Here is a 13,600-nt window from a genome sequence, read left to right as displayed (position 1 = left end):
TGGGGGAGGGGGAAGGGATAGCATTAGGAGATATACCTAACATTAAATGACGAGTTAATGGGTGTAGCACACCAACATGGCACAAGTATACATATGTAACAAACCCGCACGTTGTGCACATGTACCCTAAAACAAAGCATAATAAAAGAAATACAAAAATTAAAATATATATATATATATTCTTGAGCTTTGATCTCTGTGATAAGTTACTTATAAGTAGTTTAATCCTTTCGGGTCTTGCTTTTAAGCTTTGTTGCTGAGATGAGAGCAACAATTCGTCTGTCGCTAATTTTTCACCAATACTGGGTAACATCATTCTTAGTACTTTAATCATTGCCCTGTAAATTGAGGTTTTGGGAGCAGGCTCCATCTCCCTGCTGTGTGAGCTCTCGGGACTATTCCTTGTCATCCCTTTGGGTGGTCTGTTCCTCAACCTCACAGCTGTGAGTGCCATATTAGGCTCTGCAGGTCTCCGCAGTCCTCTCTGTGCAGCTCTCTCCGCTCTGGTACTCTGTAGACTCTGTATGTCTTGGCCTCCCTGGACTTCCAGTTCTGTCTCCTCTATAGTAAGGGAGTCTGCCAGGATCTGCCTGGTGTTCTCCTTCCTGTGTCACAGTCTGGAAACTTTCTACAGGAAATCCATTGGGCAATTTTTAGAACTTGCCTTGTTTTTTTTTATTTTTCATTTAAAAATTTTTTAATTTTTAATTTTTGTGGGTACTTAGTAGATGTATATATTTATAGAGTATATGAAACATTTTGATTCAGGCATACAATGTGTAGTAATCATATCAGGGTAAATGGGTTATCCATCACCTCAAGCATTTATCCTTTCCTGTGTTACAAACAATCCAATTATAATTTAGTTACTTTAAAATGTACAATAAGTTATTGTTGGATATAGTCACCTGTTGTGGTATCATACTTGATCTTATTCCTTCTATCTAACTATATTTTTGTACCATTAACCATCATCCCTTCGCACTCTCCTTGTTTCCCATGACTCACGGAACACTGTATTTTGTTGCCTGATATTCAGTGGCTTTGGGACCATTTCATCATTTCATTTCATTTCATTTCAATTTCATTTCATTATTTCATTTCATTTCTTTCGACAGGATCTCACTCTGTCACCCAGCCTGGAGTACAGTGGCACAATCTCACTTCACATTTCATCATTTCATTTCTTCATTCATTTATTTCATTTCATTTCATATGACAGGATCTCACTCAGGATCTCACTCTGTCACCCAGGCTGGAGTGCAGTGGCACAATCTCAGCTCACATTTCACCATTTATTTCATTTCATTTCATTTCATTTCATTTCATTTCATTATTTCATATGACAGGATCTCACTCTGTCACCCAGATTGGAGTGCAGTGGCACAATCTCAGCTCACAATTCATTCCATCATTTCATTTATTCATTTCATTTCATTATTTCATATGACAGGATCTCACTCTGTCACCCAGACTGGAGTGCAGTGGCACAATCTCAGCTCACATTTCATTTCATCATTTCATTTCATTTATTTCATTTCATTATTTCATTTCATTTCTTTCATTTCATATGACAGTATCTCACTCAGGATATCACTCTGTCACCCAGACTGGAGTGCAGTGGCACAATCTCAGCTCACATTTCATTTTATCATTTATTTCATTTCATTTCATTATTTCATATGACAGGATCTCACTCTGTCACCCAGGCTGGAGTGCAGTGGCACAATCTCAGCTCATATTTCATTTCATCATTTCATTTCTTCATAGTTCATCTCATTTCTTCATTCATATTTCATCTCATTTCATTTCATTATTTCATTTCATTTCATTTCTTTCATGTCATATGACAGTATCTCACTCAGGATCTCACTCTGTCACCCAGACTGGAGTGCAGTGGCACAACCTCAGCTCACATTTCATCATTTCATTTCATATGATAGGATCTCACTCTGTCACCCTGGCTGGAGTGCAGTGGCACAATCTCAGCTCACATTTCATTTCATTCATTTCATTTCATCATTTCATTTCATTTCATTTCATTTATTTCATTTCCTTCAACAGGATCTCACTCTGCCACCCAGGCTGGAGTGCAGTGGCACAATCTCAGTTCACATATCATTTCATTATTTCATTTCTTCATTTCATTCATTTTATGTCATTTCATATGACAGGATCTCACTCTGTCACCCAGGCTGGAATGCAGTGGCACAATCTCAGCTCACATTTCATTTCATCATTATTTCATTTCATTTCATTTCAATTTCATTTCATATGACAGGATCTCACTCTGTCACCCAGGCTGGAGTGCAGTGGCACAATCTCAGGTCACATTTCATTTCATTTATTTCATTTCATTATTTCATATGACAGGATCTCACTCTGTCACCCAGGCTGGAGTGCAGTGGCATAATCTCAGCTCACTGCAACCTCTACCTCCCGAGTAGCTGGGACTTCAGGTGTGCACCACCACATCTGGCTAATTGTTTTTCTATTTTTCATAGAGATGGGGTTTTGTCATGTTGCCCAGGCTGGTTTTGAACTCCTGAGTTCAAGCAATCTGCCCACCTCAGCTTCTCAAAGTGCTGGGATTACAGGCATGAGCCACCATGCCGGACCTGTTTAATACATTTTATATGGTGTTTTAGTTATTCCTAGCATAGGAAGGCCCCTATTACTCCAATCTGGCTGGTAGTTCCCATTAATTTTTTAATACTTGTGAGTTTGGTTCGTTTGTTTAAAAAATGGTGTTGAGTGTGTGTTCTTTCTTCCTCACCCCTGCCGTTTCCTCTGTATTTGCAGTTTTACTATCATGAGTGTTACACAAAATGCCAAATGTGATTCAGTGGATAATTTAAGGGAGAAGGACAAAAAAACACTTACTTAGTACTTGTCATCAAAAACACAGAGGTGACTTTTTTTTCCTCTCAACAGAGGAGTCATATGGGTAAGCCTTCATATTGTAACATAAAACTATTTCTGCCAAATGAGTCATTAACATTATTTAGTTTGAGCAGATTATTTTAAATGTTGCCTTGAAAAACAAAGCACCAATAGATTGTAGCAGCATTAAAACAAACAAAAACAAAGACAAATAGAATGTTGAAATAATTTTTTCACATCATCCCTTCTGTTGCCATGCCCCAACTTCCCATCTTCTGCCTCACCCCAAGAGTAAACTTCTCCTTCTGAAGACAGGGCAAGGCAGTGCTTTCCTTCCGAGTTTATAGCTACTTTCTTAATAAACACATGCTGAATGGATTCAAGCAATGTTGGGGTAGACACCGACTCTGTCCCTCCAATGCCTAGTCTGCCACCTGCAGCATACCCAGTGGCATACAGCTAAGAAAAGAAAAAGCAATAATAACATCAGTTTTTAATCTCCATATCCCCTAAATTTAGTAATTCATAAACCTAATCCATGCTTTAGACATTTTTACCACATAGAAATAAAATGTAAAGTTAAAAATCACAGGAATGTTTATGCCTTTATACATGCTCTATCAAAGTTCTAGAAATGAAATAAAAACATGACTATTAGAAATTCCAAATTCAGAAAACATATTGTGAAAATAAAGTCTCCCTGGAAGCTCTTCCATTTTTGTGTAGAATACCAACTACAATTAACACCAAGAAAAGCAAAAAACAATTTAATTATCTACTATATGCAAATCTGACAATAACAGCCACAAAAACATACCCATAAAAGAACACAAATACATTTTAATATTTCAGCAGGGCAGCATATGAACCACACAGGAAAAAACACCTCTTTTTTTTTTTTAATCTAAGTGGGATGTTTTAGGACACAAAACATCTATGATTAATTTTAAAGAACATGATTGATTTAAAAACATACACACACGCGATCAGACTGCCGTTTTCCAAATGAAGGCAAACATCCCTCCTGATAAAAACTTAAATGCTGTTCCATGCTGTTTTAGACATCTTTCAAAGGTGCTGCTGCACTGACATAATGTAAGGAAGCCACAAGGGCCAACGCAGGAAGTGAAACCCAAAGTCAGGTGGATAAACAAGCCCCACCCCTAAAGCCAGCTTCTGGTGGGGAGGGTGTGAGGCTCTGGGGTGCACAGGGTGCAGGGTAATGCAGCGTGCCTCCAAGGACTTCCTGTAGAAAGTGGGGCTCCAGGGGTTACCCCTCAGTGCCTGTGAATAAGAAGAACACCACAGAAAGCTGCCCTTCTCAGCCTCAGCACTGACAGGGAGACAGAGGCTTGTCCCTGAGAATTCATAACTACAACAGGAGTTGGCAAATTATGGCCCATGGGCCAAATCAGGCCCATCATTTGTTTCTGTAAATGAAGTTTTATGGGAACACAGCCACACCCACTCATTTATAATATGTCCAGGGCTGCTTTTGTAGTTGCAACAGAGACCATATGGCCCAAAGCTGAAAATACTATTGTGCCCTTTACAGAAAGTGCTTACCAACCCCACCCTAGAAAAAGGACAAAATAAAGATATTTTGAAACAAACAATCAGAATTAACCAAGGAAAGAATTTCACTAAAGTAAATTGAGAAAGATATGCTAAAGAAGGAGGAAATGATTTTATAAGATCTGAGAAGTAACAAATGATGGTAAGAAATGATAGTAAGCAAAGATATGCAACATTTGGCTAACTCCAAAAAAAACCCACGGTCCATATTAAAAGCACCAAAACAACAACAATAATGTCTACGGCAGAGGGGAACAGGTTAGAACCCAAACACTGGGTAACAAGGGGTCACTGATTGGGAGGAGGGGAGAAATACTAATTAACTTTAGGTTTTTAAGTACCTATGTTAAAATAACCAGAGAAACAATGAAAAGAAACAGAATTCTCCTGAGAATTGTCAAAGAGGGGCTATATTTCAAACTTTTTTTTTTTTTGAGACGGAGTCTCACTCTGTCATCCAGGCTGGAGTGCAGTGGCATGATCTCGGCTCACTGCAAGCTCCACCTCCCGGGTTCACACCATTCTCCTGCCTCAGCCTCCTGAGCAGCTGGGACTACAGACACCCGCCACCACGCCTGGCTAATTTTTTGTATTTTTAGTGGAGATTGGGTTTCACCGTGTTAGCCAGGCTGGTCTCAATCTCCTGACCTCTTGATCCGCCTGCCTCTGCCTCCCAAAGTGCTGGGATCACAGGCGTGAGTCAAGGCACCTGGCCCTCAAACCTTTTTATGAGGCTAGACCACTTCGACACCTGTGCTAGCAGTCCGCCTCTGACACGGTTCACAATGACCCCTGCTTCCAAATATGCATGCTCCTGTACACAGGCACACCCCATTTGACTGTGCCTTGCTTTACTGTACCTCGCAGATACTGTTTTTTATAAACCGAAGGTCTGTGTCAACCCTACACTGATCAAGTCTATCAGCGCCATTTTTCCACCAGCATGTGCTGACTTACTGTCTCCATGTCACGTTTTGATAATTCTTGCAATATTTTAAACTTTTTCATTATTATTTTATCTGTTATGATGATCTGTGATCAGTAATGTTTGATGTTACTGTTGTACTTGTTTTGAGGCATCAAAAACCACACCCATAGAAGACGGTGAACTTAAATGATAAATGTTGTGTATATTCTGATTGCTCCGCCAACCAGCATTCTCCCATCACTCTCCCTCTCCTCAGACCTCCCTATTGTGTCCCTGAGACACAACTTATTGAAATTAGGCCACTTAATAACCCTACAGTAGCCTCTAAGAGCTCAAGTGAAAGGAAGAGTTGCGTATTTCTCACTTAAGTCGAAAGCTAGAAATGATTAAGATTAGTGAGGAGGGCATGTTGAAAGCCAAGACAGGCTGAAAGCTAGGCCTCTTGCACCAGTTACCCAAGAAAAAGTTCTTGAAGCACAATTAAGTGCAACTCTAGTAAACACACAAATGATGAGAATGCAAAACAGTCTTATTGCTGATATAGAGAATGTTTGACCAGCATAGACAGAAGATCAAAACTGACACAACATTCCCTTAAGCCAAAGCCTAATCCAGAGCAAGGCTCTAACTCTTCAATTCCACGAAGGCTAAGAGAGGTGAGACAGCTGCAGAAGGAGTCTGAAGGTAGCAGAGATTGGTTCCTGAGGTTTAAGGAAAGATGCCATCTTCATAACATAAAAGTGCGAGGGAAAGTAGCAAGTGCTGATGTAGAAGCTGCAGCAAGTTACGCAGAAGATCTAGCCAAGATCAGTGATGAAGGTGGCTACACTAAACAACAGGCTTTCAATGTAGATGGAACAACCGTCTATCGGAAGAAGACACCAGCTAGGACTTTCATAGCTAGAGAGAAGTCAATGTTTGCCTTCAAAGCTTCAAATCTTTTGTTAGGGGCTAATGAAGCTGGTGACTCTATTAGTTGAACTCGTTGAAGTCAATGCTCATTGACCATTCTGAAAATCTTAGGGCCCTTAAGAATTATGTTAACTCCACTCTGGCTGTGCTCCAGAAATAGAACAAACCTGGATGGAAGTCAGCACATTTGTTTACAGCATGCTTCACTGAATATTTTAAGCCCACTATTGAGGCCTACTGCTCAGAAAAAAAGATTTCTTTCAAAATATTACTGCTCATTGACAATGTACCTGGTCACCCAAGAGCTCTGATGACCATGTACAGAGATTAAAGTTGTTTTCCTGCCTGCTAACACATCATCTTTTCTGCAGCTGCATGGATCAAAGAGTAATTTCAACTTTCAAATCTTGTTATTTAAGAAATACATTTCAGTCTCTACTAAAAAATACAAAAAATTAGCCAGATGTGGTGGCGGACACCTGTAGTCCCAGCTACTTGGGAGGCTGAGGCAGAAGAATGGCATGAACCTGGGAGGCAGAGCTTGTAGTGAGCAGAGATCACGCCACTGTACTCCAGCCTGGGTGACAGAGTGAGACTCCGTCTCAAAAAAAGAGAAAAAAACAAAGACATACATTTCATAAGGCTATAGCTGCCATAGACAGTGATTCTTCTAATGGATGTGGACAAACTAAATTGAAAACCTTCTGGAAAGCCATCACCATTATAAATGCCATTAAGTACATTTGTGATTCATGGGAGGAGGTGAAAATATCAACATTAACAGGGATTTGGAAGAAGTGGATTCCAACCCTCATGGATGACCTTGAGGGGTTCAAGACGAGTGGAAGAAGTGACCTCAGATGTGGTGGAAACAGCAAGAGAACTAGAATTAGAAGTGGAGCCTGAAGATGTGACTTAATAGACTATAGTATACACATACTTTTATACCCACTGGGAAACCAAGAAATTTGTGTTACTTGCTTTGTGAAGACACTTGCTTTATTGTGTTGGTTTAGAACCAAGCCTGCATACCTCCAAGTATGCCTACAGCTCCTGCTCCCTGAGTGTGGGCTGGACTTAATGACCTGCTTCTGATGAGCAGAATAGGGCAAGAACGATGGAGTGTGGTCACTTCTGTGATTCAGTTACACAGGACCGTGGCTCTGTCTCGCTCCACTCTCTCTTGCTGGTGCTCCCTCCTGCGCCTCCCTTGCTCTCGAAATAAATGGGGGGAAAAAGCAGCTAATGAAAAGTGAAAATGGGCCAGGTGCAGTGGCTCACACCTACAATCCCAGCATGCTGGGAGGCCGAGGCAGGCGGATGAATTGAGGTCAGGAGTTTCAGACCAGCTTGGCCGACATGGTGAAACTCCAACTCTACTAAAAATACAAAAATTGGCCCGGTGTGGTGGCAACCACCTGTAATTCCAGCAGCTCGAGAGGATGAGGCAGGAGAATTGCCTGAACCCGGGAGGCAGAGGCTGCAGTGAGCCAAGATCATGCCACTGTACTCCAGCCTGGGCAACAGAGCAAGACCCTGTCTCAGAAAATAAAATAAAATATTCATAGTCTTAATAATGGAAAATAAAAACATTTACTGAATGCCAAAAAATCTCCCTAAAAATCCCAATCAGTTGTGATCTACATAAAGAACAATTATGCTCTGCTTTCTAACCACAATTTTAAAGAACAAAAATATTCATCAAATGTGGGCCGGGTGCAGAGGCTCATGCCTGTAATCCCAACACTTTGGGAGGCCGTGGCAGGCAGATCATGAGGTCAGGAGTTCAAGACCAGCCTGGCCAATATGTTGAAACTCCGTCTCTGCTAAAAATACAAAAATTAGCTGGGCGTGGTGGAGGGCACCTGTAATCCTAGCTACTCAGGAGGCTAAGACAGAGAACTGCTTGAACCCGGGAGGCGGAGGTTGCAGTAAGCCAAGATCAGGCCACTGCACTCCAGCCTGAGCGACAGAGCAAGACTCCCTCTCGAGAGGAAAAACAAACAAACCGAAAATTCATCAAATGTAATAAATAAAACATATACTTTGGATTTTTCCATGTACTTAGCTTTTCTTAGAGCATCTTTTAGAATTACTGCTTCACAAAAAACACTTTGGGAAATGTTTTAATTTATTAACAAATACTGGAGGGCTAGGAAGAAGAGGTTAAAACTTTTTAACATATACACAATGAATTACGGATACGTGAAAAAAATACAAAATTAGCCAGGCGTGGTGGCACACACCGTAATCCCAGCTACTCAGGAGGCTCAGGCAGGAGAATCGCTTGAACCCGGGAGGCAAAGTTTGCAGAGGGCCGACAAGATCCTGCCATTGCACTCCAGCCTGGGTGACAAGAGCAAGACTCCATCTCAAAAAAAAAAGAAAAAGGATATATAGTAAGTTTGCACTTGGGCTACATGAAAATAATGTAAATGGCTCCTTCTCCCTGTGCATCCTTGATTCATAGGTTAAGATAACAGTAGCTGCTACATTAAGTCACGTCACTCAAAACAACTAAGCATTTTCTACATGAAGAAAGGCTGTTTTTCTAAAGGTGTTTAAACATGTTGAAGTTTTTTTAAAACTTGAGTTGTTCAATAAAAAGTACACTTCATAAATTCACATTTTAAAATAATTAGAACTACCTCATAGATGCACGGTACCTTCTAGGTTGCTAAAGCCCTCTTCATGTATCTGAGGGTGAAAAACACACGAACCAGTGCTTTAGGTGCCCTGTGAGACAGGCCCTGCTCAGCACAGAAGCGCAAGCTCACACAGCTTCCTGGAAGGCAAACTTGAAGTACCAGAATCAAGTTCTTTCAAGTGCTAATGCTGGTGCTCCGTTCTAGTGAAAAGCCAATTTCCTTTATCATACAGTAACTGAGCACAAGTTCACCTACTGGTTTCAGCTGATTCATTGGGCAAACGCGACACATCCGCATGTCAGAGAACTGCACGGTGATTTTGCCCTTCAGGGTGATGCGAGTCACGGTGCCTTCTCCAAACTCATCATGCACAACTTGGCCACCCAGGCGCAGGCGACCATCGATGCCTCCAATCACGGCCAGGACCGCCATGAGGCCCCCCACTTCAGGGTTCTCGGAGTTGGGGAAGTAGTCCTCTAACTGGGCCTAGTGCAGACCAAACTGCGAGCTCGACCAGGGACACTCACGGAGCTGCCCAATCCCTACAGGTTTACCGTTCAACTAAATTAATTCTGAGACCACAAACCCACCCCTTCTGAAGGCCTTCCCGCAAAGCTGTGGGTGATGGAGCGGAGCTGGGAGTTGATGTACTTGTTGATGAACCCATTCCACTGAGTCAGGGAGTGCAGCGTGTGCAGCAGTGCCACCACCTCCTCCACCAGTGTGCTGCTGTGGGTGGCAGTCAGCGAGGCCTGAGGGCGCACCCTGCGCCGCCTCAGCGTGGACTCTGAGGAGGAAACAAGGGGAGAAGCTGCTGCACCGCTCTTCACCAGGGCATAGGGAAGGGAGACGGCCACCCACCTCTGAGTGACGGCACTACGCCGTTCTTCATCAGGGCACAGGGAAGGGAGACGGCCACCCACCTCTGAGTGACGGCACTGTGCCGCTCTTCACCAGGGCACAGGGAAGGGAGACGGCCACCCACCTCTGAGTGACGGCACTACGCCGCTCTTCACCAGGGCACAGCGAAGGGAGTCAGCCACCCACCTCTGAGTGACGGCACTACGCCGTTCTTCATCAGGGCACAGGGAAGAGAAATGGCCACCCACCTCTCAGAGACGGCATGTCAGAGGAGCAGGTAGTGAGCAAGCTCCCCAAGAAGTCAAACAGCTTCTCCATGAGGCATTTCATGTCCCTCGCCCTTTCGGTCTTGTCCCATGACGGAAGGACTTCTTGCAACAAATGCACAGCTAAGATCTGATAAAAGAAAGTTTAAAACGACAAGCATTAAAAAAAAATCTGATTAGGAAACTACAGATTGTTATTTTCTCTTTTTCTTTTGTTTTTGAGACAGAGTCTCACGCTATCACCCGGGCTGGAGTGCAGTGGCATGGTCTCGGCTCACTACAACCTCCACCTCCCAGGTTCAAGCAATTCTCCTTGCTTCAGCTTCCTGAGTAGCTGGAATTACAGGCACCCACCACCAAACCCGGCTCATTTTTTTTGGATTTTTAGTAGAGACAGGATTTCACTGTGTTGGCCAGGCTGGTCTCAAACTCCTGACCTCATGATCTACCTGCCTCGGCCTCCCAAAGTGCTGGGATTACAGGCATGAGCCACTGCGCCCAGCCTCTCATTTTCTGTTCTCATAATGCAAGTAATCATGTGAAAATTTTGAGATTCATTACTTTACAGCCAAGTAATTACACTCAAGTTGAATAGTGATTAGGATTGTCAGGGATTTTAGAAAAAAGCAACACTACAGATGCATGTGTTTAATTAAAAAAGAATTATTTTTAGTTTAATTCTTAAGACAATTACACTACAGATTCTGTGAAGCAGATGAGTGAGTAGTTACAGGATTTACCACTTAAGAGAAAAGCAGGTAAACTAAAGGTTAGCAACTTACCAATTATCAAGGACCTCTGCCCCTTGCCTCCAGAAAATCTACCCTGTCAGTTCTAGACCCTTTCTGCACTCGTTACTGAATAAAGGCCCCTGAATCTGAGGGCAGGGAACTTCAGTACATGGAGGCCTCTCTCAGGGAACTGGTTTTGCCTGGCAGCACATTACCTGTCTCTGCAGCGAGGCGGCAGTGAAGGGTGCGTGCCCTTCCACGACCTTCATGAGCAGCGTGATCTGCTGCGGGGAGCTGAGGGTGCCGCACACCTGCGGCATGAGAGCGATGCTCCACACAAACCCCAGCGTGCACCAGCTCCGGTGTTGCTCCCTGTACACCAGCCTGTTTGGAGAAGCTGCAGGAGGGAAAATAGACATGCTTGGTAACAAGTCCCTAAAGACAAATCTCTAAAGATAAATCCTTATTTTTTTATCAACTTATTTTATTTTCTACAATAAGCTCCTTTAACATACATTGCAGTTTGTAAATTAATTCAAACTAATTCAAAGTGAGAAGTGGAAGAAAGCTTTTAAGTTAGTTCAAGAAACATTTCCGAATTTTTCTTTTTTTTTTTTTAGAGATGGGCTCTCACTATGTTGCCCAGGCTGTTCTAAAACTCCTGGGATCAAGTGTTTCTCCTGCCTTGCCCTGCCGAATAGCTGGGACTACAGGCATTTTTAAAACCTCCTAAGGATGTGTAGTAAAAGTAGTTAGGGAATTTTAGCTATGCATTGTTTCTAGGCAATAGGAAAATGATCTATAATTCAAATAGCAGTACTTTGCAACAGTGCATCTATTATATTTTTAATTTCATGTTTTAAATATCTCCACAATCTTACTTATATTTAATCTGCATCACTTACTTTTTTTGTATTTTCAGTAGAGAGTTTCCAATCCAAGTTTAATACATCTGCATTAACAAAATGAGTTTTTCACTAGGTTTACACCATTGGATTCCGGCACCAGTGGGCCCACCTCTGCTCTGCCTGGCTCCAGGACTCCACTACTCCCTGAATGGAGGCTGAGGCTTGGAGGCTGGGCCCCCCGAGGGACCCTGCCCACAGCCCCACAGGACCTGCTCTCCCTCCCCCCTCCCCCACCCTGCCCTCAGCTATCCAAGCTTATGAGGACACCTGCCTTCCTTCAGCACACTCACATGAGCTCACACACACACACTCTCACACCCTCATATGCATCCTCACACTCACACCCATACTAAGTTATTCAGACACACTCATGGGCACTCACACACCCATCCTCACACTCTCAGGTGCACTCACACCACTGTCGCAATCACTAAGACACACACAATCCCAGTCACACGTATGCACACACAACCTACGATGCAAGCTGACACACACTCCTATGCACTCTCACATACACTTACCCCTCCCAATGCATACAAAAACTCACATATGTACTCACGCTCCTAAACACTAGTCACAACTGATTACTCACCTACTCACACCTTTACCCACACACTTTCTCACTTTACACTCACACCTATACTGTTATAACCTCCCACTCACTGACATGAGCAAAATGCTCACATTCACTCACACGCATTCACAATAACGTCACTCGTGCTCACACTGACACAAGGCACTCATACACATTTACACAAATGCTTGCACTCAATCGCACACTTACACACTTGTGCTGCCACCCACTCATACTTCCTCACACTCACCAAGCCTGACTCACACTTCATCTCATTCGCACACCCAGTAATCCCCTCACACTCATGCCCCCCTCGTGCTCACCCTCACACACACACACTGGCTCAATGCACTGATGCTTTCACTCCCACTTCACCTGAATGTAGTCACCTGCCCACTCACATGCTCTCATGGACATACACACCACTCACATAAATGCACGCATACACACACCCACACAACCACATGCTACAAACACACCGTCACACTTGCAACACAAACGCTCAGCCACTTGCCCATCGACCGCTAACACACTCACTCTCATCAATATGTGTGGACTCTCCAGCACACCACTAATACACGCATGCTCTCACACACACTGGAGCACGCCCACATATCCACCCACACTCACATGTGCTCACTCTCAGTCACAGGCACACTCACCCCACTCCCTCAGCTCACATTTCTCATACTTACTCTCCACACACACAAACACTTTATGGATTAAACTGTGCCTGTCCCCCAACTTCACATACATTCGGAACCTCAGAATATGATCTTATTTAATGAGGTCTCTGTAGACGTCATTAAGGTAAGAATTTAGGTGACATCAAAAGAAACTCAATGAAAGAGTCCTTTCAGAGACAGAAAAGGACATGCAGAACACAGGGGCAGGGGCCATGTGAAGACGCAGGCAGAGACTGGCACAATGCGTCCCCACACCGAGGAAGCCTGGAGCTCCCAGAAGCTGGACGAAGTAAAGAAGGACCTTCCCCTAGAGCCTGTGGAGGGAGCATGGCCCTGCCCACACCTGAATTTGGGACTTCTGGTCTCCAGAACTCTGAGAGAACAAATTTGTTGTTTGAAGCCAGTGTTAGGCGTTGAATTCAGAATTGCAAAATTCGTATGTTGAAGCCTTAACCCCTACCATACCTTGGCAGGTGACCTTGTTTGGAAATAAGGTCACTGCAGATGTAATCAGTTTGATGAGGCTGAATGACGTCCTTATGAAAAGGGGAGATTTGGAGGCGACTCACACACAGGGAGAATGCCATGTGAAGATGACGGCAGAGATCGGGGTGTCACCTCTACAAGC

The 13,600-nt window shown here is 43.4% G+C and overlaps 1 pseudogene; it reads right to left on the bottom strand.

Moving 5' to 3' along the window:
- Positions 1 to 267: 267 nt before the first annotated feature.
- The window catches only part of LOC129050379 (putative HERC2-like protein 3), a 32,613-nt pseudogene continuing 19,280 nt past the window's right edge, over positions 268 to 13,600 (bottom strand).

This window comes from Pongo abelii, chromosome 16, assembly GCF_028885655.2.
Source record: "Pongo abelii isolate AG06213 chromosome 16, NHGRI_mPonAbe1-v2.0_pri, whole genome shotgun sequence".
In the NCBI taxonomy this organism is placed as follows: Eukaryota; Metazoa; Chordata; class Mammalia; order Primates; family Hominidae; genus Pongo; species Pongo abelii.
Note: the sequence above shows the minus strand (reverse complement) of the source record. Positions and strands in the feature narration are given on the sequence as shown.